At 42.9% G+C, this 27,454-nt stretch overlaps 1 protein-coding gene and 1 long non-coding RNA gene across 2 annotated transcripts in view; one reads left to right on the forward strand and one right to left on the reverse strand.

The window, feature by feature from the left end:
* The window catches only part of LOC145444556 (uncharacterized), a 71,579-nt gene that overhangs the window by 35,007 nt on the left and 9,118 nt on the right, over positions 1-27,454 (reverse strand). The gene's annotated exons all lie outside the window — the stretch shown is intronic.
* Positions 2,214-27,454, forward strand: part of LOC145444541 (solute carrier family 22 member 18-like) — a 166,521-nt gene continuing 141,280 nt past the window's right edge. The window contains exon 1 of the mRNA XM_080322532.1: positions 2,214-2,221. The gene's annotated coding sequence lies outside the window, so the exon portion shown is untranslated. The remainder of the gene's footprint in view (positions 2,222-27,454) is intronic.

Consider the following 27,454-nt stretch of genomic DNA (forward strand, 5'->3'; position numbering starts at 1 on the left):
TGCGAGTTGATGAACTATATCGCTTCGAAGTATCAAAAGTTATTCACAAATATTTTTCCAATAGTCTGCCTCCTGTGTTTGATGACTTTTTCATACCTGCTAAAAATGTCCATTCCCGTAACACGAGATCCTCGTCAAAGGGAAATATCTGCTTACCCTCACCCAATAGCAACCTAACTAAGAGATCTATCGACTACTCGGGACCTATCATCTGGAATGCATTACCACCACATATCCGTGAATTGCCTTATCATAGATTCAAAAAAGACCTACTTGATCATCTCCTGTCGTTATACTAACACTGTTGCTCTACCTCGCCCAGACATTGCTTCATTGATCATTGCTACCTCCGTTTAATTTTTTTTTCTATTTTTAACTAAACAATTTTTTACAGCCAGACTGTTCAGAGTCAAGTGTACCTGTTTGATGCTGGTGTGATCAGACTAGATGACCTTCACGGTCTTATCGATCATTCCTATTGTAGCAGACCGCCGGTCCTTTGAATTCCATGTCCCTAGCTAACGCCTGGTATCTGTAATGAAGGAAATATACTGTGCTCTTATTAGGATTTCACTATATCATGACAACCATTAGAACGCTACTATCTCTTCTAGATTGCGCAAGCTCCGTAGGCATTGTTACGCCAAACAGTCCTAGCTATAGTGCTGCCTTTTTCCTGTGCTAGAACTTTAATAGTCCATTCTCATTGGCTAAAGCCTTACAATCACTTGCATTGTTACGAATTTTAAGGGTATAAAAACCCACGTTTTCTCTCATGTCTCCCCTTGAGACTTGAGATTCATCTACGCAACATCGACGTACGCCTCTCCGAAATATATCTGTAACGAGTGCATCTGCCCGGCTAAGAATACTCACAACGACAGGATAGCAAGTCGCCATCAGCTACGCATCGCTCCAGGCACCACGAGCCTTCTGTTACATGGAGCCCTTCAGTTCGGCAACGAGCCTTCTGTTACATGGCACCCCGCGTTCGGTAGCCAGCAGATTGTAGGACGTTCAAGAGCCATCAAACACATGGTACTTTTGAGTTCGGAAAACTCACAAAAGCTTCGGATAATAAAGAGTCAGTACGGCCGCCATCAACTTCAGTACCACCGGATCATCACCTATACCCGGTAACGCCTGTTAAATTTTCGTCATATCGATCGCGAAAATAAGCTAGAGCGCCACAGCACCATTTTAGAATAACTTATATTACAACCGGTATTCGCCACTCATATTTTCGATCGTATGCCATGCTATCTTATAAACAGTGTATGCATGTGCATGATTTAAAGTACTTTCTATGGCCTTTAACGACAAACCAGTTGCCACAACTCCGCATACGAGGACCTGCGCCCTTTCGGTTTCAGCATTCCCTTCCTAGTTATGAGGCGCCGATTTCCTCAACAATCCCTCATTATGCAATTTTATGCATTCTCCACGGGGATGCTTCACGTTTATTTCCGTATCTAAGCTACCGCAGACTCCCATGCACGGCCACGCCGTGACCACGTGGTTTTGTTGCTTTATTCAACTACTATTCCTGTAAAATTTCACATTCTTGGAAGTTTCTCCCTTGTGTCCCTTCAGCACACGCAGTATGGGTTGTCAATCACGCGCCCCGATCTTGCGAGCTGTTGTTTTCTTTAATCAAGACATGGCAGACCTCACCTGCCAGTCTTTACTCATACACTCCTAAACATCGCAAGCCTAACCAAACTGTTTCATGCAAATCAGCCCGTTATGTTATGTAACACGGCACCTTCCACATTATACCAATATCCTGACTCCATTTTTGAACAGCAAGATCAGTGTTGCCAATTTAGCGATTTTCGCGCTAGATCTAGCGATTTTTCATCCGTTTTAGCGCCAAAAAATATGGATCTAGCGCCTAGCGATAAATCTAGCGATTTTTTAAAAGCATTTAGCGCTTTTGTAGCGCTTTTTCACCGAAAAAATTTAATAAAGATCAGTTCTGGCCAACGACGGTATTGGCTATACTGGCCACCAGAGTGCGGACTTCAATTTCAAATTTGCAATTGTATATTGAAGTTCTGTACCTCCAAGAAGCTCTTCAATGATATATAGCTCAGTGATAACAAACCACGCGCCACAGCGGCGTCACGAGTCACTGATCACCGCTCTGGCAGCATGCTGCGTACATGAATAACGATATGAACGAACTGCTAGTGGCCCTGGCTGTGTTGGTTGTTATACGGTAAGCAGTACGGTCCGGTGTGGTTGGTCGTTATACGGTAAGCAACGGTCCGATGTGGAGCAGTACCAGTTGTGGTACCCGTTAGGATCAAAGGATATCAATTGCAGAGACGCAGTTTCAGAACATTCATCTACACCAGTGGTTCCCAACGTGGGCGATATCGCCCCCCAGGGGGCGATTTGGCGGTCTAGGGGGGCGAAAACAACGAAGGGGGCGATAGGGGGGCGAAAACGGACGAAGGGGGCGATGGGGGGCGAAAACAACGAAGGGGGTGATGGCGCGTTAAAACGGCTATATTGGAGTCGGGAACGTAATTACTGCGCCCCAAACCCCTCAATTGGGAGTGGGGGCCCGAAATCGAAGGAAGCCCAAATTTATTTCGTGAATCAACATGAATGATTGAGTAATTTTTTAAAAATTCAAGCAACTTTTTTTACATTTTCATGAATCTTGATGTTGGGGTCCCCGTCAACCAACAAAAATACGCATAATTTATGGAAATGAGAGACTTCGGCGTCGGCCATTACTGCCCCACGGCGCACCAAGACATATGAAGTTAGAGGCCATGTAACATGCAACTCCGAGAAGTGTGCCAGAACGATCAGCAGCGAGAAGACCTTGGCCGAAAGGAATGCCCTTGTGCTGACCGAAAACTTCGATATATATACAATATACATATATGTTTAATTATCCATAGGCGCCTCAATCGCTGGCGTCGAATGTTCCTGTCCTGGCGACCTTGACCCTACAGGACAAATACCACCCCGCAAGGAAAAAATTATTTGCCAGTAAAGAAATACCAATATGAAATCATGTGCGTCTTTTAGTTTGGTACATCTTGACGATTTCCATATCTCCTGACATAGCAGATATAGGAGGTCACGAAATAGCACCATGTAAAGAAGTCAATCTAACAACGATTCAGCCGAAGATGTTTAATTATTATTTAGTGGTCCTACCCTCTCCAACGTACCACATCGACCATATCGACCGATTTAAACATGTATTATATAAATTTGTCGCGCTTCGCGCGTTTAGTCGAAATACGGTGACTCACCAAACAGTACATGAAATAGGGTATAGCTGATATGTAGCGACAAAAAGCCCACTGGCTGAAGAGGGTCTGGGGTTTGGTTTATCACCCTATGGGGCCAAAGACCAAGGTTTTTTTCGGGGGAGGGGGAGGGGCTGACGAAGTGCTGTTTTTCGGTTCCCAATATTTGGGGGGCGATGATCGGTGTTGAGCTTGAAAAGGGGGCGACGAGTCGAAAAAGGTTGGGAACCACTGATCTACACAGTTGGCGTTGTACAGACGACACCGAAAGATTTTGGTCCGAAGTACTGGATTGCCAAGATTCATCAGGTTCGAATCCATTTCAAGATATAGCAGAATTTGCAATCCAGACCCTGGTACTTCCGCAGTCGAATGCCGATGTCGAGAGAGTGTTCAGCAGCATGAATGAGGTCAAGTCTAAGCGCCGCAATAAATTGGAACTTGAAATGCTCTCGTCAATAATGACCATAAAATTCGGTCTGAGTAGACATGACAAATGCTGTATGAACTACCCCCTACCCCCAAAAGTTGTCAAGTTGATCGGTACGATGGCCACATACTCGAGTAGATCAAACCCAGGAGAAGAGTCTGCATCCACTTCCGTCGCATGTGTAGAGTTCACCAAGATTTTGGATGACTAGTTCAAGATATCTGTAAACAGATCGCATTTTCGATCATTTGTTCCATGCATTTATTTGTACGACGAAATTTCATCATGCTTTTCCTTCCATTGTTATATTGTAGGTGAGAGAAGAGGAATTGTTGTGCGGGTACTGATCGAGAAACTTATTGCAGTTCCTTCGCATCTTCCACCATTTTCGTTTATTATACCTCAATTTCCAATAAATTCGATTAAAACAGCAGGCACTTACTTGGAACATATACATAGGAATGGGGTAGATTATTAAATAAGGCGTATGGTGATAATCCTTTATTGTCATTAGCTGGCCTCAGTCGTTTGAAGTTGAAAGTATCAACAAGCAAAAGGAAAAGAACAGATGTTATAAATTCCGTTGTATAAAATTTTGTTCTATATTATTCTCATCTATCAAGTCATGTCATATTGAATTACTTCAACACAGTTGAGGGAAGGCAATCGCCATAGAGCAACCATCAATAGATCGCATGCACGGACGTATGAATCAAATCAAGATCCAGGCTTTCTAGCTGCCACCTCAAATTCGTCTTGTGCCTATCTGAAGCGCTTAATGCTTCTGACTGGACCGAAAACTGGTGATACAGGGAGATTTGTTGTTCACGGTCATGCACATTCTGTCGTGGTTGGAGATGAATCTTTCTTATTGAACTAAAATAATGATAATGTGACGTTGGACGCATTCAAACGGAATAGCTGACAGTAATGTATTGATATTCTCTCTCAATTTAACATCCCTAGCATTATCAGAGATTTTAGCGATTTTTTCTAGCGATTTTTTGTCAAAATTTAGCGCCATCTAGCGATTTTTGACACCTGTTTTAGCGATTTTCTTCCATCCGGAGTTGGCAACACTGAGCAAGATTCATCCTTCATTTCAGGGTTATAATCACGTGCTTAACAGCAACAGCATTGGTGTATCATTTAGTGCTAACTTGACGTAACCTGGTCGGGTAACTAGCGCTGCCTAAGTACAAGAACTGTCTTTCGAGCTCCGTCTGTTCATACGCTTGAACTTGGCTCACGACACCTTTGAGGATCCATCTAGTGCTCCGGGACACTCGGCATATGTTCATTGTTTAGTAAGAGTGAACACCCTAACTCCGAAGACGTCTTCAGATTTCTGCGCGCACGTGTGACCCTGATCACGGGTCTCACGAAGTCTGTGGAAAGATTTGGTACAGTAAGACTCACATCTGAATTCATTGAATATTGTCGTGTTCCGGTTATTCATGTTCCTTTATCACGCGATAAGAATGTTCACCTTTACACCTCCTACTTCGCGAACCGGTGTGATGGATGGGTTCCTCTACCACTGACAACACTGCGTATACGCATTATACATACAGTGTCCGCTTCTTTACGATATCGGTCAGCACAGTGCTATACCTTCAAAAAAACATGCATCATTATAGCATGACTACCACAGTTACGATTGCACGCGCTAATTCGAACCGCCATTCGGGTCATTTTCATCATTCATTCTACGCGATAAACACCGCGCGCATGACGATATTTATCACCTTGCACCATTCAACTTACATTAGTTAGCTCATCGATCCTTCCGAATCATAGGTGAACCGACAGGCTGCAGCGTCCTGTCCTACATCGGGACAGTCTTCCCTACCGTTAGATACATACCTTCCCGCCTGGTTTGTAGTTATTAGCTCATGGAAATTGCATTATTTTGCTTCCTGTATATTCTGTACTTATCGTCTAGCCTTAGTAATTGTTTGTATCACGTTATGCTGGCGCCTAGCTTGTTTTCAGCCTGCCCGTGCATTTTATACCCACCTGGACGACGGTACGCTGCTGAGTTGAGGATGGATCCGGATGCTCTGGCCACCGAGACATTGAACTGCGATCAGTCAATTCTGACTGCCACTCGTGCGGCGTAATGGATGACCACAACTCCGCTGGTAGAATCTCGCGCTCCACAGCCGAACGACACACAGTTCACAGCTCAAGATGCAACTATCCAACAACCAACTTCATAGTCGACGTCGAACGCAACCGACATGTCACGAATCAACACTGCAAGCATCGCATCTTATACGAATGCAATCGCACGACATCGTGCAACGCGTCCAGTGCCTCATCTGCATTCCTTCGCGCGAATCCCCACGGTTTGATGCCGCGGTCCGAGATTCACACCGGGTTTCCTCGGTCATCCACAGCACGCATTTTCCACACCACCACGCCCGTGGCTTGGTAGCGGTACTCCGCGAGCGAATTAATTCCGGCATCCCAGCACGTACCGTCGAGGGTATCGTATATTCCCTCATTGACTGCACCAAATATGGTGATATTGTAAGAACTTTGCCCCCACGCGCGGCGCGATCGAATTGACTCTCGTATTGCAACCCCTGCGTGCAGACTTGGACAACTAGGAAATTTTCAGCTTTTCTGAATTAGATTAGAATTAGAACTAGAGTTACACAGTTCTTTCCAAATTAGATTAGAGTTAGAATTAGATCTACACAGCTTTTCCAAATTAGATTAGAATTAGAATTAGAGCTACACAGCTTTTTCCAAATTAGATTAGAGTTAGAATTAGATCTACACAGCTTTTCCAAATTAGATTAGAATTAGAATTAGAGCTACACAGCTTTTTCCAAATTAGATTAGAATTAGAATTAGACTTAAACATTTTTTTTCAAATTAGCTTATAATTATAATTACTAAATTCGCAAATACTTGGAAATTGAATGAAATTGTGAATGGGAAATGAATACAGCAAAAATCAGTTCATATCAAATCACAGTGCATTCCAATAACCATGAAAATGGTTAACGTCTGTACACCAAGCTTGGCTCGGTTTTTACTAAACCAGGGGTCACCGCAATCGCGGCCGGCGATCTGATTTGATATTTAGGAAAAACGTGAAATAAAGCATTTTTAAATGCTAAAATGGATTACAGTTTCAAATTATTGTTATTGTTTCAAAATAAGCTATTCGCATGTGCCCAATAACACTATTCCACATTAGCTGAAACGGCTTCTGCGATGGCAACAGTATTCCATCGATGGAGAGTCAGCTGTATCAATAAGCATATTGCCTTGACGTGCAATGGCTGGCCATGCTGACACTGCAAAGACAAGATGATTAGAAATTGGTATAGGACGTCCCCACAAGATCATGTCTGGCTGGTCCCAATATCGAAAGCGTTGTCGGGTATCGTGCGCAGCTCATATAGTTCAAAATAAAATGTCGTTTATGATAATGATATTTCTTGTTGTATTGTACTACTTTAATAAAATATTACTTCTTTTGCGGTAACCATGGGTACCGCCCATGTTAGTCAGAACGACGTTGTACTAACGTAAGTTTTAAAAACTAGAATGTTGTTCGCAGACTACAAGCTACTATGTTAGCAGGCTGTTATTCGTCACAATAACTTCTATGACTGCACGGTGCACGTGCACGTGCACGGTATAAGTAAGGCGATGGCAGCTTGTCACTGGATTTCCCTATACGCGAGAGGGGTATTCTTGTTAACTCGCTTCAAAATGCCTCAGACAAAGAGGCATTCTCAGTAAAACAATAAATTAGATTAGAACTTGTAGTGATATGAGCCATACTGAGAGACTACTCGCTACAGCGATGGCACATGCTGGATGTGGATACTTATTATTGTTATTGTTGGATTCGTTGAGCTTGTGCTTTTGATAATAAACGCCGCTGTAGATAAGCAGATATCTTGACATGGTGGCAGCGGTAAACGTGTAAAGACAAGTCAGCGTGAAGATTAATTCCGAGAGACTCCGGTGTGCCTGCGGGTAGACAGAGAAGTGAGTTCCGGTAAGAGACAATGGCCAATCCGATTCCGAAGATGGACTGGGGATATGACCCCCTCTCCGAAGCTCTGGAAACGTTCCAGGATATGATAAATGTATACTTCGAGCTGAATGCCACTGCAAATAACGCCAAGAAAGCCGCGACCATAATGATGGGATTAGGCGATGAAGGCGCCAGAAGAGTACGACAATCGGGACTGTCCGCCGATGACAGGAAAGTGCCCGAACGGATATGGGAACTACTCAAACTGGAGATCGATACAAGTGACAGAGTGAGCTACAGAGTTCACAGATTAGAATTTGCGAAGCTATGCCAGTTGAAGGATGAGTCACTGACCGACTTCGTCCACAGAATCAGAAAAATAGCTAAGAAATGTGATTTTGAAGGCAATGATGTAGAAGAGAGATTGGTGGAAAGAATCGTACCATCCACCCCAATCGAGAAACTAAAGGCCTCTGCACACTGAGCTCGCGACCCGATAAAACGAGAGAATCGCGCCTGTCTACGACTGGACCATGCAGACCGGAGTCGCCGGCAAGTCGCAACATGCCGTCTGCGACAGGGTTGCGCAACTCCGCGACAAAGTTGAAAATTTTCAACTTTGTCGCGAGTTGCGAGCGACTGGTCAGCAGTTACTGATTGCTAGCTCTATGTCACCGCAATAGTTTGTCCGGGTATTGCGTGTTTTGGCATCTATATTTGTTTCCTCATTGAATTTAGACTGAATTGAGGCCATTTTAAAACTTGAAGCTTAACTGCAAGAGCGCATTCTACTGTATGTACGCAGTACCGGTACTTGGTAATTACCAAAGGCCAACCAGCTCCAGCAGTACCGATACCGCGAATCTCTCAGTCATTGTATGTCTACAGGTGGATTTATTATATATATACCTTGTCTGGTTCATTTTAACCTGTACAGACTGTACAATGTACAATGTACATTGGTTGGAAACTGGGCTAAGCAGGTACATATAATCGTGGTATGTCATGGGTTCACTGATGTAGGCTATATTTCAGATATCGGTACATCTCAGAATACGACGTCTGAAAATCTTTTTGTTGACTAGGTATAGCAGCAGTGTAACTCTTGATGTTAGATTTCGTCTATTCTCCTCTTTATCAGACTTCGGTACGAATTGTAGTGGCTAATATTATAAGTCAGAAATGGACTATGCATCATTATGGAGAATGAATCAACCAGGCCTACGGATCAGTTTCCATGCTTGATAACTGAGGGCGAATCGAAGATTGAAAAGGAAAGAATCCCAGAGTTATATTTGAATATTGTCAAGACTCAATTCATTTGTAATAAAGTTATAATGCATTTGAATGTTGTTCTCTATCATATCGAGAAATTAATGTATGAGTGCTTGACAGTTGATGCAGTCACTGAGGTAGTGGAATACAGAAAGGCTTGGTGTTTGTAGCCACAATAGGCTACAGCTAGAACTCCAGAAATTTGGATCGGCAACCGGAAATAGCGCCTTTAACTGGGTCACCCAGATTATGCGTTTTCAGCATTGAAATATGATATTGGTTCGTGTGTGCATATAAGACGTCATCTTATTCATTGACAAACCCATGTATACCCATCGAAATATTCATTTTGCGATCTATCGGGAGCTGTGCAATGTGTATCCATTGCGAGACTTCGGACAGAACGCGCAAGAGCTGTAGTTGCCGCTTGTGGGCACTGCCGGGACCAGTGTGCAATGTGCATTGCTTCGCGACTTACGACTCGCAACTCGCAACGCGCAACTCGCGATGTTGCGTCGCGAGGTCAGTGTGCAGAGGCCTTAAGAGTAAAGATCTTGAAAAAACCGAAAGGCTTCACGACTAAAGCAGCCCTACAGTTAGGTTTAGAACTGGAAGCGCTACACACATATAACAGTAGCCATGATGCTCCCGAAGGAGCAACTTCAAGCATTGACATAATCCGTAAAGGAGATAGAGACAAGACCTGCAACAAATGCGGACTATCACACGGTTGGAAATGCCCAGCATTTAGGTCTCGCTGTAACTATTGCGAAAACTATGGCCACTGGGAGGATTTCTGCGCAACGAAGAAGCGTGATAACGACGGCAATGCGAGAAGCAAGCAACGAGAGAGCCACCAACGTAAGGCTCCGAGAAAGTCAAAGAAACATCAAAAGAGTCGACATACTCGACAATCAGAAGTAAAAGTGTATGACACAGACTGCAGCAGTACCGACTGTGAAAACCCCGATAGTGATGATGACCAAACGAACACAATTTCATCGATCACCATTGGAGCTGTAAACGACTGCAAGAACAAACAGGGTAAGGAAGCATACACCAGGATTAAATTCAAGCATATAAACCCAAAGTTGACTGGGAGCTGGAAGATTAAGGTCGACACTGGAGCTGGAGCAAACACTCTTCCAAGACGACTTTTCAAGGAAATATTCGGGAAATTCAAACCGACCCCGCTACAACCAGAACCCAATGTTTTGCTAAAGAACTACTCTGGTTCACGTATTGAGTGCTTTGGATCGATAACCCTCCGCATCAAACGGCCACATTGCAAGAAGTATCGTAAAGATAAATTCTACGTGGTTGACACTGACGGTCCCGACACCTGCGAGGCACTCAATCTTGTAACACTAAATCTGGACACATGCAGTGTCATGGACAAAGCTCCTCATACAGAGCAGACACCGCCTAGAGTGGATACCATTGAGGACCTGAAAAAATGTTTTCCAGACTGCTTTGACGGCATTGGCAACTTTAAGGGTGAAGAAACTCTGCACAAACACAAGAACGCAGAACCGTTCCAAGATGCTCCGCGGAAATGTCCAATCCACATTAAGGATCAAATCAAGGAAGAACTCGATAAGATGGAGACCCTGGGGATTATACGGAAAGTCACCAAACATACTGACTGGTGCTCTTCGCTTACTGTGGCAATGAAGGCAGATAAAACACTGCGAGTCTGCCTTGATCCAAGACGCCTTAACGAAGCGCTGAAGAGAAATCCACACAAGATCCCTACAGTCGAAGAACTCCTACCAGAATTCAGCAAGTCAAAAGTATTTTCTAAGCTTGATGCTAAATCTGGATACTGGAGTGTGAAACTATCACCAGCTTCACAAGAACTGACGACATTTCGAAGCCCCCTTGGCGACAAATACTGTTTCTTGCGCCTACCATTCGGGCTCAATGTATCACAGGATATATTCCAAGCTAAAATGGATGCTATCATTGCCCAATGCGAAGGTTGTGTTGGCATATCTGATGATATTGTGATACACGGAAAAGACGATGACGAACATGACAGGCGACTGAGACACTTCTTGTACACTGCGAAAAAAGAGGGTCTCATGCTCAATTCCAAGAAATGCTGTATCAAGACCAACAGCATCTCGTTCTTCGGAAGACTCCTGACTGATCACGGTGTAAAACCTGACCCGACAAAAGTCAGTGACATAACCGGCATGCCGACACCACGAAACAAGCAGGATCTACAAACATTCTTAGGCATGGCACAATTCCTAGCCTGTCACATTCCAAACTTTTCGAAAACAAGTGCGTCATTGAGAGACCTCTGCAAAAAGGATATAACATTTCTCTGGAATGAAGATCACCAGCACGCCTTTGAGCAGATCAAGAAAGCAATCACTGACAGCCACATCCTACAATACTACGATCCTACTTCACCGGTCACTCTGGAAGTGGATGCATCGCTAAAAGGATTGGGAAGCTGGCTGGTTCAAGGTGAGCGAGTGGTCGCTTTCGCAAGTAAAGCTCTGACGCCAAGTGAGACAAATTACAGTAATATTGAGCGAGAGTGCCTAGCAATTCTGTACGGCATAAAAAGATTTCACCATTATCTGTTCGGCCGCCACTTCAAGGTCATTACCGACCACAAACCGCTTGAAATGATATTCAAAAAACCTATATACTGTGCACCCCCTCGCTTACAGAGAATAATATCGCAAACACTAGGCTACGACTTTGTGGTATCCTACAGACCTGGACCCGGCATGGTGCTTGCTGATGCACTCTCGCGCCTACCAAGCCAAAATGACGAGACTGCAACTCTCGACCACAACACAAACACAGTACCTATCAGCTGCATTAGTGATATGCCCATTGACTTTTTGTGTTTTTCAAGTGTGAAGCAATCGCAGATACAACAGCTAACTGCAACAGATCCGATCTTGAAAACCGTTGCCGAAACCATACACATTGGTTGGCCCGACACGATTCAAGAGGTACCTTCGAACATACGGGAGTACTGGAACTACAGGGATGAGCTAGCCCTTGAAAACGGCATAATATTCAAAGGAAATCAGACAGTTGTTCCATCATGTCTGCGACCAGATATATTACAACAACTACATGAGAGTCATCAGGGCATCGAAAAGACAAGAAGACTTGCCAGGGAATATGTATATTGGCCTGGAATCAACAACGACATTGAAACACTCTGCAAGTCATGCGAATCATGCCAGGAGCTCCTACCGGAACAAACAAAACAACCGATGAAGATGCATGAACGCCCACCAAGACCTTGGGTGAAACTTGGAACTGACATTTTCGAGATCAAAGGTAGGAACTTTCTGATCATTTCAGACTACTTTTCCAGGTACCCCATCGTGCAAGAATTACGATCGATCACGTCGAAATCTGTCATCAACAAAACGAAAAGGATCCTGAGCTTATTTGGAAGCGTCAAGGAAATAGTCAGTGACGGTGGACCTTGTTACCTCAGCCAATACGACAAATTCTGTGATGAATGGGGCATCGCGCACACAACCAGCTCACCCCGACACAGCAGATCCAATGGCTTCATCGAAAGACAGATAGGATATCTCAAACCTATCATCAAGAAATGTATCAAGACTGGAGGAGATATCCAGGCAGCCTTACTCAATGTGCGGGCAACACCTCTCGACAATGTGCTGCCCAGCCCTGCTGAACTGCTATTTGGCCGCCGCATCACAACGAAGCTGCCTACTCATGATATCATCTCAACACCTCAGATATACAGGGACAAGGTTGACCGGATAGTGGAAAACCAGAAGAAATACGCGGATCAGCACACTAAAGACCTTCCACTACTGCACCATGGACAAAATGTACGGGTGCTGGACAAACAAGATAAAGTTTGGAAGCCCGCGACCATACTATCGCGTGAAAGTGACCGAAGATACACAGTACAAATGTCAACAGGACGACAGCTTGTAAGAAATCGGGCCTACTTGAGAACTGTGGAAACATGTGCCCCGGAGCAAACCTCGACAAACGTTGTGGAAACGCCAGACGCATCCATACCGATAGAAGAAGAAGACAACACCACACCATCCTCAAGCGCCTTGAACACAAGCATGCAGACTACCAGATACGGCCGAGCTGTACGCAAACCGAAACGCTACATCGACGATGACGAAAACTGAAAGAGGAGGATGTAGTGATATGAGCCATACTGAGAGACTACTCGCTACAGCGATGGCACATGCTGGATGTGGATACTTATTATTGTTATTGTTGGATTCGTTGAGCTTGTGCTTTTGATAATAAACGCCGCTGTAGATAAGCAGATATCTTGACAGAACTAAAATTAGAGCATAGGGTCATTTCACAAATTAGATTAGAATTAAAATTAGAGCATAATAACATTTCGTAAATTAGATTAGAATTAGAATTACAGCATGGAACCATTTCACAAATTAGATTAGAATTAGATTACTGGCATTTCGCTCTAATTTAGTGAAATTAGACAACTAGAATTATCTAGTTGTCCAAGTCTGCCTGCGTGGGTGATTTACTTATGACACTCAATATAGTGTCTCTGTAAGAACCTTGCCACCACGTTCAGCGTGGGAGATTTACTTATTATGATTTTGTAAGAACCTTGCCTCCACACGCAGCGTGGGTGATTTATAATATAAAATTCACTCGGTACATCCATCAAGCATTGATAACTGCATGCTTTTGCATTTGTTGTTCGCATTTGTCATTTCCTTCACGCATTTGTCATTTCCTTCATGGTAGATACCTACGACGATAATTCTTTACTTGGCTCTTCCACGTCACCTGGTTCCGCTCCCTCTCAAAGGGAGGTCGGTGTAGCAGACCGCCGGTCCTTTGAATTCCATGTCCCTAGCTAACGCTTGGTATCTGTTATGAAGGAAATATACTGTGCTCTTATTAGGATTTCACTATATCATGACAACCATGAGAACGCTACTATCTCTTCTAGATTGCGCAAGCTCCGTAGGCATTGTTACGCCAAACAGTCCTAACTATAGTGCTGCCTTTTTCCTGTGCTAGAACTTTAATAGTCCGTTCTCATTGGCTAAAGCCTTACAATCACTTGCATTGTTACGAATTTTAAGGGTATAAAAACCCACGTTTTCTCTCATGTCTCCCCTTGAGACTTGAGATTCATCTACGCAACATCGACGTACGCCTCTCCGAAATATATCTGTAACGAGTGCATCTGCCAGGCGAAGAATACTCACAACGACAGGATAGCAAGTCGCCATCAGCTACGCATTGCTCCAGGCACCACGAGCCTTCTGTTACATGGAGCCCTTCAGTTCGGCAACGAGCCTTCTGTTACACTATCTAATACCGAATACGGTGCATGCATATTTTCTGTACCACCAACACTGCCGTTTGTTATGTATTTTGGTTGTATGAAAATAAAGACTCTCTCTCTCTTTGGTTGAAATTCTTCGCATTTCAACTTTGCACCACTATATGCATGTCGCTGGCAGCATAAAAAAATCAACACGAAGCATACATGCACCTTGCCAATCTCCAAATATTTTACTTGCTTTTTTACAAAAGTTTGCTCGAAATATCGGTAAAAAGTATAGAAACCCATTTCACACTCTGCTCAATATCAACGTAGCAATACTCAAGACGCCGAATACGTTGTCCAGTCTGACCTAGACCGTTAAGGCGTAACCTTATATTCCCTTGGCAAGTAAGTCCTCGTCGAAATTGTTGGCAAAGCGACCGAACAAATTGCTTTTATGGGATTATTATATCACTTGATTGCCCCAGTTGATACATTTGGCGACGTTTAACACGTCAATATGTACTTCAGCATTATGGCATTATGTGGCCCCAGTCGTCGCTAGGTATCGTGTAGGGTAGGCTGTCACTTCACTGAAATGTATGGTTGGAATTAGCAATATGACGTCACGTGACGTCATGGGATTCGCGTTCACACTGAACCTTACAAAAAGGTTCGCGTTCACGCGAACCTGAACCTTTCAGAGGTTCACACCATTCCTACTGCATATACCTACGCCAAGTTTGCACTGCGATGTAATCCTATAGCATGTGCAGGCTGTATAAAAACGATAATATTATAGTTGTAATAAAATGTGTGTATTTCTTCATCAATGATAGAACTAGGAAACGAATAAAACATTTAGTAACATTTACTAAAATATAATGCCGAAATACTGCTGTGTATGTATATTAGGGTTGTTCAAAATTTGGAAAATGTTTGGAATTCTGCGTGTCCATCGCTTATTCTTTAGATTATTGTTAAAAAACAATAATGGGCTTGAAAGAAGCTCCCAGGAAAGCCGCTAACATTTGTCTAAATGCGTTTGAAAGTCGTTGTTGAAGAGTGGGCGGGCAACCGACAGTAGAGGCGGGCAATCACGAAACCACGGTTCTTGATTGGGTAATCGGCTAAGCTTCACTGATTACTACAACAGCTGACTCGGATTCGGGAGCTTCGCTTTACCAAATTGAAAGTCTGTTTTGCTGAGGTAGAGTCTGTTAGTAGCGGTTGTGGTTCTGTACAAGCGCGTTGTGTGTTGATGAGTCATTAGTAGTACTGTAACACGTGTTCTTTGAATGCTTCAGAGTCGATAGCAGTAGTTTATGCTTTGGAGCAACAATAGTGCGGTCATGGCAGAGGCAAAACGGCGAAAGATTGCACACATGCCGCAGCGAAGAACAAGATCCAAATCTGAGCAGTACTTGGTCGGATATACTTGCGATGACATCTGTGGCTCGAGATAACCTACTATACGAGAAGTAATGAGTTACTTGCTGCATATGAAAGAGCATTGTCCTCAGTCAACCCCTACTCATGAACTATGTACTGTGGTGGTGGATGATGTAATGACAGTGTGGAAAATGGCGAGAATTGCGACAATGCAGAAATCACATGTGGTGCGATCACTTCAAGTTCTGACTATGATGCTGATGTTGGACTTGGCACCTCGACCCAATCCATTAAACTGATGGCACCTAAAAATATTATGAAAAATACGCATGTTTCCCAAGCTCTGGATCGATTGCAAGTAACTGACAACGATGCTGATGGGAGCATTTATTAAGGCTTGTGGAGGAGATATAGCCATGTTCTCCCTGTCAAGATCTTCAACGAAGAGAGTCAGGGAAACAAATCGCCTGGAAATATCTCAGGACATTTTGGAAAAATTTGCCGAAAATAGACCACAGCATGTTGCCATTCATTGGGATGGAAAGCTCACAGAGGATAGATTAGGAAATCGATATGAAGCTTTGTCAATTGTTCTATCTTGTCAACCTCAATACTCGGAAGGAAAACTACTTGGAATTCAGAAGATACAAAATGCGGCAGGTCAGACACAAGCTGAAACTACTTTCGACATAATTAAAAAGTGGGATATACAAGATGCTGTAACAGCTTTGGTTTTCGACACCACAGCAAGCAACAGCGGCTGGAAGAAGGGTGCAGCGAAGATCCTTGAGGACCTTCTAGGAAAGAAGGTTTTTTACCATGTGTGTCGGCACCATGTGTATGAGCTAGTAGTCAAAGACGTCTGGTCCGGTTGTTGCTTTTCCAAATAAACATTCCAGAGAACACATGGTTTGCCCACCTTAAGAGCTGGAGCAGTCTTGACAGAAAACGGCAATTCAAGACTCTGACTATTCCTATATGCATTAAAGAACGAGCAGCAATGACAGTTGAGAACTTCAAGCTACTACTCGCCAGAAAAGATTTCATCACACGGGATGACTACAAACAATGTGTGACTAATGCTCTTGCTCTTCTCGGTGCAGATGGAGATATACACCATCACAAACCTGGTCCAACACACCATGCAAGGTGGATGGGCACAATTCTGTATGCTCAGAAGATGTTCATGTGGGCTGATCAGTTACATTACAAATCTGAAGAAGTGGAACTGCTGCATCGCTTCAATTTATTTTTAGTTCTCTTTTATATCCCTGCCTGGGTTGCTTCCAGCATCGGTCGTGATGCAGCCGGTAATGACTTGAGATTCATCCAGGACATGTTGAGTTACAAGGAACATGATGAACAAGTTTCCACAGCTGCTTCACAAAAGCTTTTAAAGCATGACTGGTATATCGTGGAGGAAACCGCTGTATATGCCTTGTTTTCGCCGAGTGAAAGCAATGAAACCCGAGAAAACGTGGCAAAGACGCTCCTACAGGTAGAGCGAACTTCAAGTTTCAGGAGAGGCCCGCCCTCGTTGAATGCAACTGTACACATCAACAAGGACACTACTTTGTCTGATTTTATTGGGCCACAGTCGTGGTACAATAGGGTTGTCCAAAATTTGGAAAATCTCAAAAAGTCTCCGTGATTGTGTCTCATTCTATAGATTATTGATAAAAAACAACAATTAGCCTGAAAGAAGCTTACAGGAAAGCCGTTAAGATTTCGTCCAAAGCGTTTGAAAGTAGCTGCTCAAGAATGGGCGTGCCACTGACCATAGAACGGCGAGAAGACTAGTAATCAAATAACCACGGCTCTTGATTGGCTAATCGGCTATGCTTCAATGACCACGGCAGCAGCAGCTTGCTGATCATGTGTTCAAGAAGTCTGCAACCGGCGGGGATTCTGAGTGCGCATTGTTAGTAGTTTGGCAGGTGATGATTTAAGATTAATTCAGGACATGTTGAGGTATGAAATACATGATGAACAAACAACACCTGCTTCACAGAAGCTTTTACAGCATGACTGCTTCATTGTGAAGGAAACGGCTGAAGCCTACATGTCGTGTTTTCATCGAGAGAAAGCAAAGGCGCTTATGCAAGTGTTGAGCGAATTCACCGTTTCAGTACGGATCCACCATCAGTGAATACAAGTATATAAAGCTTAACAATGACACTATACTTTGTGTCATCTTATTGGACCAAGTTGTAGTATATAGTGAAGTATTGAAGGTTCTAGGGATCGACTGAATCGGCCGGTTATGCTTGGCAGTTATACATGCAGCAAATTGAATTCACTTATAAGAGTTGCCAAAGTCCTTAATGATGCTGCAGAAAAGAGGTTTAAGGTAAGCACAGGCTATGCTGGATATGATATCCAAACTATGCTGGATACCATATGCAGCATAGTCTGTGCTTTTCTTTACACCTCTTTTCTGCGGGATCAAGAAGGACTTTGACATACCATATCCAGCACAGCCTGTGCGAGTGTGCGTACATTACCACCTCTTTTCTGCGTTATCATTAAGGACTTCAACAACGCCTACAAGTGCATTCAATTTGTTGTAAGCATCTGATAAGGGCCAAGCATAACCGGCTGATTCCGCCGATCCCTAGAGCATTCAAAACGTCACCTATATACTACAGCTTCAGCCCAATAAGATCACACAACGTATAGTGTCATTGTTAAGCTTTATATATTTGTATTCACTGATGGTGGATCCGTACTGAAACGGTGAATTCGCTCAACACTTGCATAAGCGCCTTTGCTTTCTCTCGATGAAAACACGACATGTAGGCTTCAGCCGTTTCCTTCACAATGAAGCAGTCATGCTGTAAAAGCTTCTGTGAAGCAGGTGTTGTTTGTTCATCATGTATTTCATACCTCAACATGTCCTGAATTAATCTTAAATCATCACCTGCCAAACTACTAACAATGCGCACTCAGAATCCCCGCCGGTAGCAGACTTCTTGAACACCTGATCAGCAAGCTGTTGCTGTGGTGATCATTGAAGCATAGCCAATTAGCCAATCAAGAGCCGTGGTTATTTGATTACTAGTCTTCTCGCCGTTCTATGGTCAGTGGCACGCCCATTCTTGAGCAGCTACTTTCAAACGCTTTGGACGAAATCTTAACGGCTTTACTGTAAGCTTCTTTCAGGCTAATTGTTGTTTTTTATCAATAATCTATAGAATGAGACACAATCACAGAGAGTTTTTGAGATTTTCCAAATTTTGGACAACCCTAGTGGTACATATTTGATGTTTTTGAATGCTCTGGGGCGCGGCTAGCTCAACCGGTTGATGTTTGGCACTTATCAGATTCCTACACCAGAATGAGCTCCTACATCAGTTCTGTCAATGTCGTTAATGATGCCGCAGAACGAGGTGTAAAGCTAAGCACAGACTTTGCTGCAATCTTGACTGAAAATGAACAACAAAGAGACAGTCTGCTTCAAGCTGTGGAACAGCATAGGAAGACAGTTGGAGACAGCAGGAAGTCAACTCTAATCAAAAGCCTGTAATCTGCAACTTGTGCCTGACAATGCAACACTGATCTGCAACGTACTTTTTTAATGTCTTTTGTAAATAGTGCTTTTCGCCTTCATTCAAGTGTGAATAAAAAGTGTAATATGCGTTTGTTTATGGGTGAAACGTCAACCAGTCATAACAAGTACTACTGAGATGTTGACTTGAGTTTCACTCACTGTCAGTAACTTTTGGAAAGTTTGAAGGTAGCAATATGCATGCATCTAGTTTATTCGTATCTCAACTAGCGAGAGCACCTGTGCAATACATAGCACTTTCTGCAGGTAGATATTAACTTAGGCGGTTGCGATGTTGTACTATGGACTCTTGATGACAACATTAACAAAGGCAATATATCATGTCTGTAATGCCACCAACAGAAACGACTGCACAACAGCACGCAAAAATCGTTACCGGCAGTGTTCACAAAGTCGGTCTTTCAGCCAATCATTAGCTTATTATTACCGGCTTCAACCAATCAGGATTAATGGCTTCTCTTTGCCCGCCCACTTCATCGATTCCCCGCCCACTTGCCGACGGCTACTTTCAAACGCATTTAGACAAATATTACCGGCTTTCCTGCGAGCTTCTTTCAAGCCCATTATTGTTTTTTAACAATAATCTACAGAATAAGCGATGGACACGCAGAATTCCAAACATTTTCCAAATTTTGAACAACCCTAATGTATATAAATGTAGTGCCACCAACGGCAATGACTACCCGGGGAAGAGCAGATCTTTCCATTAATTTAGTTCCAACGCGAAGGACAAGAAGGCTTGGGAATGCAAAGTATGAAAGCATGATTTCAAGTATACTTCCTCAAGCTTCATTTGCTCCTACCACTATTGCAAGCAAGACTTTGCTCACTAGTAAGATCAGATACACCAATACAGTTTCGAAATTCAAGTCTAAAGAGAGGTACGATTCCCTGTCACACACAATCTCCGCGGTGAAGCTGAAGATATATACGCGCATAGCAAAATGGCGGACCCTGAACTCCATGTCGTGTTAACTGTCTTCCTCCAATGTTGTGGATGCTGCACTTGCAAATCCTACATTGTCATCTGGCGACCTGGAATTACAGAATATTAGTATGTATTAGCGCTCCTCATGGAGAGTATATGCAAACAAGATCGTACAGACCTTTGTGCTGCATCGGTAAATAAGATATTTTTTTTATCCATACCTATTCCGGAACTACGTTTGTTGAAGATGGAGAGAGATATGTTATTTGAATTTTTTTGCAGTAAAGAATAGATTGATGCACTAATGCGAGTTCGAATTATGACTCAAGTAGTTGACTGAGCATCACCTGGCATCACAACAGATGGCAGCTAAAGATCACGTTGACGGAGCAAAGGCAAAAAGAAATCTGACGTTAATGATATTCATGTACTGGGCGCAAATGACCGTATGGGCGATAAGCGCTACTGATATGTTAATAAAACAAGCAACAGCCCAGCAGTCACTATTTGTGGACTACATTTGGGCCTGAATTTGATCCCAGTACGAGTGATTTACTTGTAATTGTCCAGCAGCAGTCAAATAAAACTCTTCTATGATTTCTCACCAAGTTCAAATTTCATGATCTCATTGTTACGGATATTTTCAGAGGCAGTGTACCTCAAGCACACAACTGCCGATGAGGTCTGCACCGCCAGAATCACTCATTTACGTGAAGCATCCAAATATCCACATGCAAAAAGAACAATACATTCTCATGAGCGGTGCTAGTACGGTAGTCTTGAATAACCTTTTCGTCGTGCGATAACCCCCACATTATTGTTCATGCTATTCTGTCCTTGAAGTGATTTGAAAAGAGACGGTGGATATGGAGAATAGGGCTGTTCAAAAATAACTTTTTTTCCTGAATCTTGCGGGTTACGTGATTAAATCGTTAGGTTGCCTTAAAAAACGACGCACACCAAATTTGAATTCATTCCAACCAATATTCACGGATTTCGTAGAGTTTGAAAATTTCGAATTTGCCTATGAATGCAAAAAAAAAAAATTTCAAATTTTTCTTCCAACCCCATAAAATTGTTGCGCTGTCTTCAAAAACGATACACAACAAATATGACTCAATTCCAAGCGGTAGAAGCGGAGTTATTTGAGTTTTTCGATGATAATTCTGGGATTATCCTTGATCGGGATATAATCCCAGAATTATCATCGAAAAACTCAAATAACTCCGCTTCTACGGCTTGGAATTGAGCCAAATTTGTTGTGCATCGTTTTTGAAGACAGCGCAACAATTTTATGGGGTTGGAAGAAAAATTTGAAAATTTTTTTTTTTGCATTCACAGGCAAATTCGAAATTTTCAAACTCTACGAAATCCGTGAATATAGGTTGGAACAATGATATATATACAGGGGTCTTTAAATTTTACTTAAGTACAATTTAGCAAAAATAGCTTATTTTATACTCAACCAGAATTTTAAATTATACTAAATTATACTTTTATGAAAAATGGCTTTCCTGGCGTAGGAGGGTACCATACTGAGACTTTTATGTGAAAACAAGCTCGTGTTTTGCGTTACTCCACCTGCCGGTGTTTCAAGTTTAATGATCTAACCAAAAATCACACAAGTTTCTGCATCTCTTGAAACTGTTTTGCATGAAGGCAGCCTTCGAGCGAGAAATCGGTCAGGCTCTCCCGGTAGTCATCCTTTTCAATTCCGATGGCGGAAAAATCCGCTTCCACTGGTGCCGTCGTTGGAAACACGGTCGAGAGCGTTCCGCAGAAGTCCTTTAGGGTGGGCAGGTGGATGTTCATACCCTCGAGGACACCCCAAGCGTCCCTGAAGCTGCTATCAGGGCCCTCCTCCTCCAACGTAATGCGAAAATTGTCATGGTCTCTGTAAAAGTCCCGCAGTTGAGCGTGCTCCGTCTCGACATCCTCGAGTTTTTCTTCGGCCCACCCAGCTGCTCGAAGCCGTCCTGACTGTTCGCGAACCAAGTCAGAGACAGCTGAACGACGCAACTTAACCAGTTCCTTCAGGAGCGTCGGTGGTATCTCGTTGTTTTTGATGTCCGCGTTGTTTGCCAGGAGATCACAGACGCCATAAAATAGGGTGCAAACCAGAAGGCCGACTCCCCTTTGAACAGTTTTCCTTGTAGCTTCTGAGATTTCATCAAGTTTGGCCTGCACAAAAAGTATTAAGTCGAGGATGAACTCCTGAACATTTGTCATGGAAACAGAAACTGATTTCACTCTGACGTATTCTAATTCACCCTGGAAGCCATCCTCCTCACAAAGCTCTGTAGTTGCCGAACACAAGTCCTTCAGGTTGTCACGCAACTTCATCAGCTTGGCGTGCTGCTCGATGACCAGAGTTTTCTTGCCTTGCAGGGACTTGACCACTTTCAGGACCTCTCCGGCGACAACGTAAATCCACCACTCTGGCGATGGGCGTGCAGGAGGATTTTTTTCATCGAGATACTGAAGCACGCGTATCTTGTTCGCAACAAACCATCCAGTCACTCTCTTCATTGAAGCCCACCGAGTGTCGACAAAGCGTGGGCATGTTGTTTGCATCTCAGTCTGGGAGCTTCTGCTGTCGGCGCAGAAATCCGATCAAGCTGTTCATGTGAGTAATGAAAGTTTCATTGGCAAGCTTCGAGTAGGCCTTTTGTACAACCAAGTCGAGTTGGTGTAGTCCGCACCAGAAGTGGAAAATCTCTTGTGAAGCTTCCTTTTTTAAGCAGGGCTCCAACACCACCGACGTGGCTTGTCATTATCGGTTCACCGTCGCTAGTAAACCCTAACAACTTGGTCCTCCAATCCGAACACAAAATCTCAAGAACAGAGGTCAACAGTTGACAAATTTGTTTGGCAGTTTTCTCTCCAAACACAGGAACAGCAATCACGTGAAAGTTGTGAATATCACCATTCACCATCCTTGGTTGAATACAATCGAATGCGAATATTCAAGTAATTTGTACTCCGCTTGTTACCACAATCGACGGCAACAGAAAATGCCCAGGACTGTTCCAACAAATCTTTGAGACCCTGCAAGTTAACAGCCGCGATAATTCGAATGACTTCTGCACAATACCCTTCACTGCAGCCCGTATAGAATGCCAGACCCGTCTCTTCCTTGACTGAAGCAACGAATTTGCAGGCCTGTTGAAACGACGCACCGTCACGAATGAATTTCACACAGCGCTGCGCAGGAAGAACCCCAGTGCGGAGCGGCATCTGCACCCCCGCCGCTGCCGGTCTCCCCACCCAACCGCCAGGCAGCACCCGTGGGAGCCAGCAGGGCCCGAACGGAAGCGATAAACCCGCCAATGCGTTTCTTAGAGACTCTGGTGAACTGACAAACAACGAAAAACGGTAAACAAAAAAATCCTTATTTTACACTCGACAGAAATTTTATTTTATACTAAATTGTACTTTTTAGACCCAAAAGTACAATTTAAAGTGGCCTGTATATATACAATGATTGGAAACTACCGTGAGCTCTGCGTTTCAGCGTGTTCCTGGTCACGCTTTATCGCATACACAGTTGTGCTGTAAACAAAGGCTTCCTCAGCAATACTTCTTTGAGGAACTAGCGATGATATATAATTCATTGGGTATATTTATCAGTGGCGATTAACGTTAACGTGTTGAATAGCTTTAAAAGCGCATTTCTTTCTCGCGTCTGGCATTTTTCTTCTGATTATGCTAGCGGACCGCTGCCATATAAACGTTGATTCACGTACACGTACTTCGTACAGTCGTACACCTAGTTCACAAGATAAATTTCTCGCGTCATGCGCGTATCGTAAATCCAATTCACACATTGACGACTCGCAATTATACGCAATTCCCGTGATGTAGCCTTGTGACGACCAACGAGGCTGATGTTCACACAGTCGTGGTCGTTCAACCTTTGTTGCAAGTGACACCACCTTCATTCCAACTTGCTAAATCAATAACATTATATATAATAAAATATCAAGCAGAAGTAGTTTTTAAAGGAGTAATTCCAGTTATTTTGAGTATTCGAGTTGGTTTGCCTACTTCCGCGGGTGATTGTTCTCATACTAGTCACTAAACAAAAACATCACAACTTGTTTTTTTCCGGGGATATCTAGATCTCTTGAGTTTTGAAGGTTTTTGAAAATAGCAAGCACATATTTAATGGCCATTTTGCGGCAGTCACTAAGCTTAACCCTGCAATTTCAAAAGTGACTATTTCCAACTGACTCAGAGCGAACAACCAAATCTACTTTTAGAACTTTTTAAAAGCACTATACCGATTTATATTTTCGCTACTTCTATTTGAACCTGAGTAAATCATTGTAGCAATACTTCCACTACTTCAGTAGCAACGCTGCATACATCACCCACCTCTGGAAAAAGTCACCTATCCATGATCATTCCACAAAATCTCGATGCCTTACAATACAGAATTGAATTTTCAGGATTCCATCATGTTATGTAAAGAAATGAGGAAGATACATACACTTCACAGATATAGAACATTTACGAATACATAATTTATTCCTCAAATCCCTAATTCATGTGTATATGACCGAAATAATGATGCAGGCATTTGAAAAAAGTAACACTAATATGCAACTGTACAGAACTAGACCAATGCAAAAATAACCATGTGGACAACAAAAACAGTTTATGCCTGATTTGTTGAGCAATAACAGTGCTAGATACCAAGTTTTGTCATCTTCAACTTGGGAAAAGTATTTGGATGATGTCCTTAATAATGCAGCAGTGCACTCGCTTTCGTTGGCTCAAGAATGGCCGAATACGACCCGAATGATGCCTGATCTACTCTTGATGAAATCTGCCTTGTTTAGCTATTTGTCCATCTTTGCTTGCTCTTGCCCGAATCATTGATAGGATGGGGAACATTCTTTTTCCGTAATTTTATATGATATCAAGGTGTCACCAAATTCATTAATATCTGTAAGTGCAGAATAAAGATTCGGCTATTTGACCGTACTTGTCCATGGTTAGTAAATGCATAAATGGTTATCGAGACTCAAGAATTTTTTGGTTTTCCAAGTTGCTGTTCCTTCAGCACAAGAATCTATCCATTTTCCCATTTTAGGCAAGAAATCATTTTCCAGCCAGTCCAAGCGTGAATCGTCTGGACTGCAATATGGCTTCAAGTTGGCGTTGTAGCTGAACTTGGTTGATGTATTCATAATGTCGAACCACTTGTAAATACCGGCAAACCATGCAGAAGCTTCTTTAGCCTCACCTCTCCTGCTCGCATAATACGCGCAACACTATTAGAGAGAAGCTGAGCTGCAAAAATCTCCCGCATCTTTGCCAAGCTTTGCATACGAAAATGTGCATCCGTCAATTTTCCGCATCTCAATTCCGTCAGATCAAACAGCCGTAAAATGCCGCCATCGAATAAATTTACCATCCTTGTTGAGAAGTTTCGTACCACCAGTGCGGCTGGCGTAGAGGTTGTTGCGTACGCTCTTGGAACATCTTGCGATTTGCACTGAGTCCATCAGCAACAACCGCAGCTACCCGAAATCCACAATCCTCCAGGATGCCGACACATTTCCAGAATATAGGCCTACTCGAAAGTCGAAATGAAGCCACCGACTTTGTTGCGCAGTATGCCAAGGGTTTGGAAACGGACGTTACCAGGCCACTGGCATAAACTTGAAGAGCGTGTGTAGCTGCATGGTTCATCATCATCTACAGGTCTCGACTCCCCAAGATCAACGAATCCTACCATTCCGTCTTTCGTTGTACTGAATACAATATTCTCTTTCACTGAAAATCCAAAAAAAATCAGAAGTAGTTAGACACATGAAACATCACCGTGAACAGCATTGCTGAAATATTCGCGATGAAGTTTTCGACACAGCTATATAGTCATGAGAACACAATCTAGCCAATTTACAGGCAAATTCAAGGTTGGAATTGCTCCAATTTGCAATTTGATCGATTTGTGTCCTATACGCAAGAGCAAATGCATTAGACATTAAAACGAAACTCGTTTCAACAGCTTACCAGTCAACTACCATGGGAATCAAAATATATAGCCAAGGTAGCCCACCACTCTGTAGTGCTTATGCAATGATGAAGAGTAGGCTACAGTAGGCCTATAATAGAATTATTTCCTCACCTTTCAACAAATCAGATGACGCGAATGAAGTTCGCAAATCTTTAAATCGTATTTTTTTGTACAATTGATCCAGCCACGATATTGACGCATACTCCTTATAAATTTCTCAAGGTTTTCCGCCCATTCATATTTGGCGCCAGTACAAAAACGTTTTGCTGAAACTTGAAACAAATGCGCATTGGCAGAGGTTTTAGCACACCCTGGTATGCAACACTATCTCACATCTGACGCAACCAACTATTCATCAATCAACTATTAGTGAGAAAAAAGAGTTATAAATATTATAGTAGCCTTCAATAAAATTGCTTTCTGTTAAATGGGTCTCATCGAATTTTCAGGTTGGCCACCCACCAGCAATAAGATTACTCACAAAAGCATCTTAATCAGTTTCGCTTTCAAGATATCAGATGGCGTAATTGATGCTTTAAAATGTTCGAATCTCAATCTGTCCTAATTTTCCAAGCTTTTTTACGCTCATCCACAGGTACAAAAACCTAAGCAGCTAGTCAGTGCCTGAATATTGCGCATTGGCGGAAGTTTGATTATACCTTAGTATGCAGTACTGTCTCACTATGCTCGCAAAACCTGTTAACAATCAACCAACAAACGAAAAAACAGTGGAATAACTGCCAGCAAAGGTGATAGCAGTACTCCACCATGGTCAACATTACTCAATGAAGTGTATGCAGTCAACCTTATCCGCGCACACGCTGATTTCGGCGGGAGTAAACCTTACAGCGTTAGGGGGCGTGGCAGTTTCCAATCATTGTATATATATCATTGGGTTGGAATGAATTCAAATTTGGTGTGCGTCGTTTTTTAAGGCAACCTAACGATTTAATCACGTAGCCCGCAAGATTCAGGAAAAAAAGTTATTTTTGAACAGCCCTAAATTGGAGAACCTGCTAATTGTTCACCTCAAAGCAATCCAAAATTACTGCTTGTGAGTCGAAGATCCCTGTGTTTCCCCCACTCTGCACATTCTCTCTGTTCGGATTTCCGTCCTGTTTGCAAGGTAGATATGAATTTGTTCACTTCTATAAATTTGGCTCTATATTCCGAATGTTGGGGAATCAGTTCTTTAATCAGGGAAGGAATCTCGGAATGAGTCGGTTGTTTTTTGTAATTTGTAATTAACAATCCAACGC

The sequence above is a fragment of the Botryllus schlosseri genome, chromosome 8 (assembly GCF_051294905.1).
Source record: "Botryllus schlosseri isolate E-star chromosome 8, Bs_hap1, whole genome shotgun sequence".
Lineage (NCBI taxonomy): Eukaryota > Metazoa > Chordata > Ascidiacea > Stolidobranchia > Styelidae > Botryllus > Botryllus schlosseri.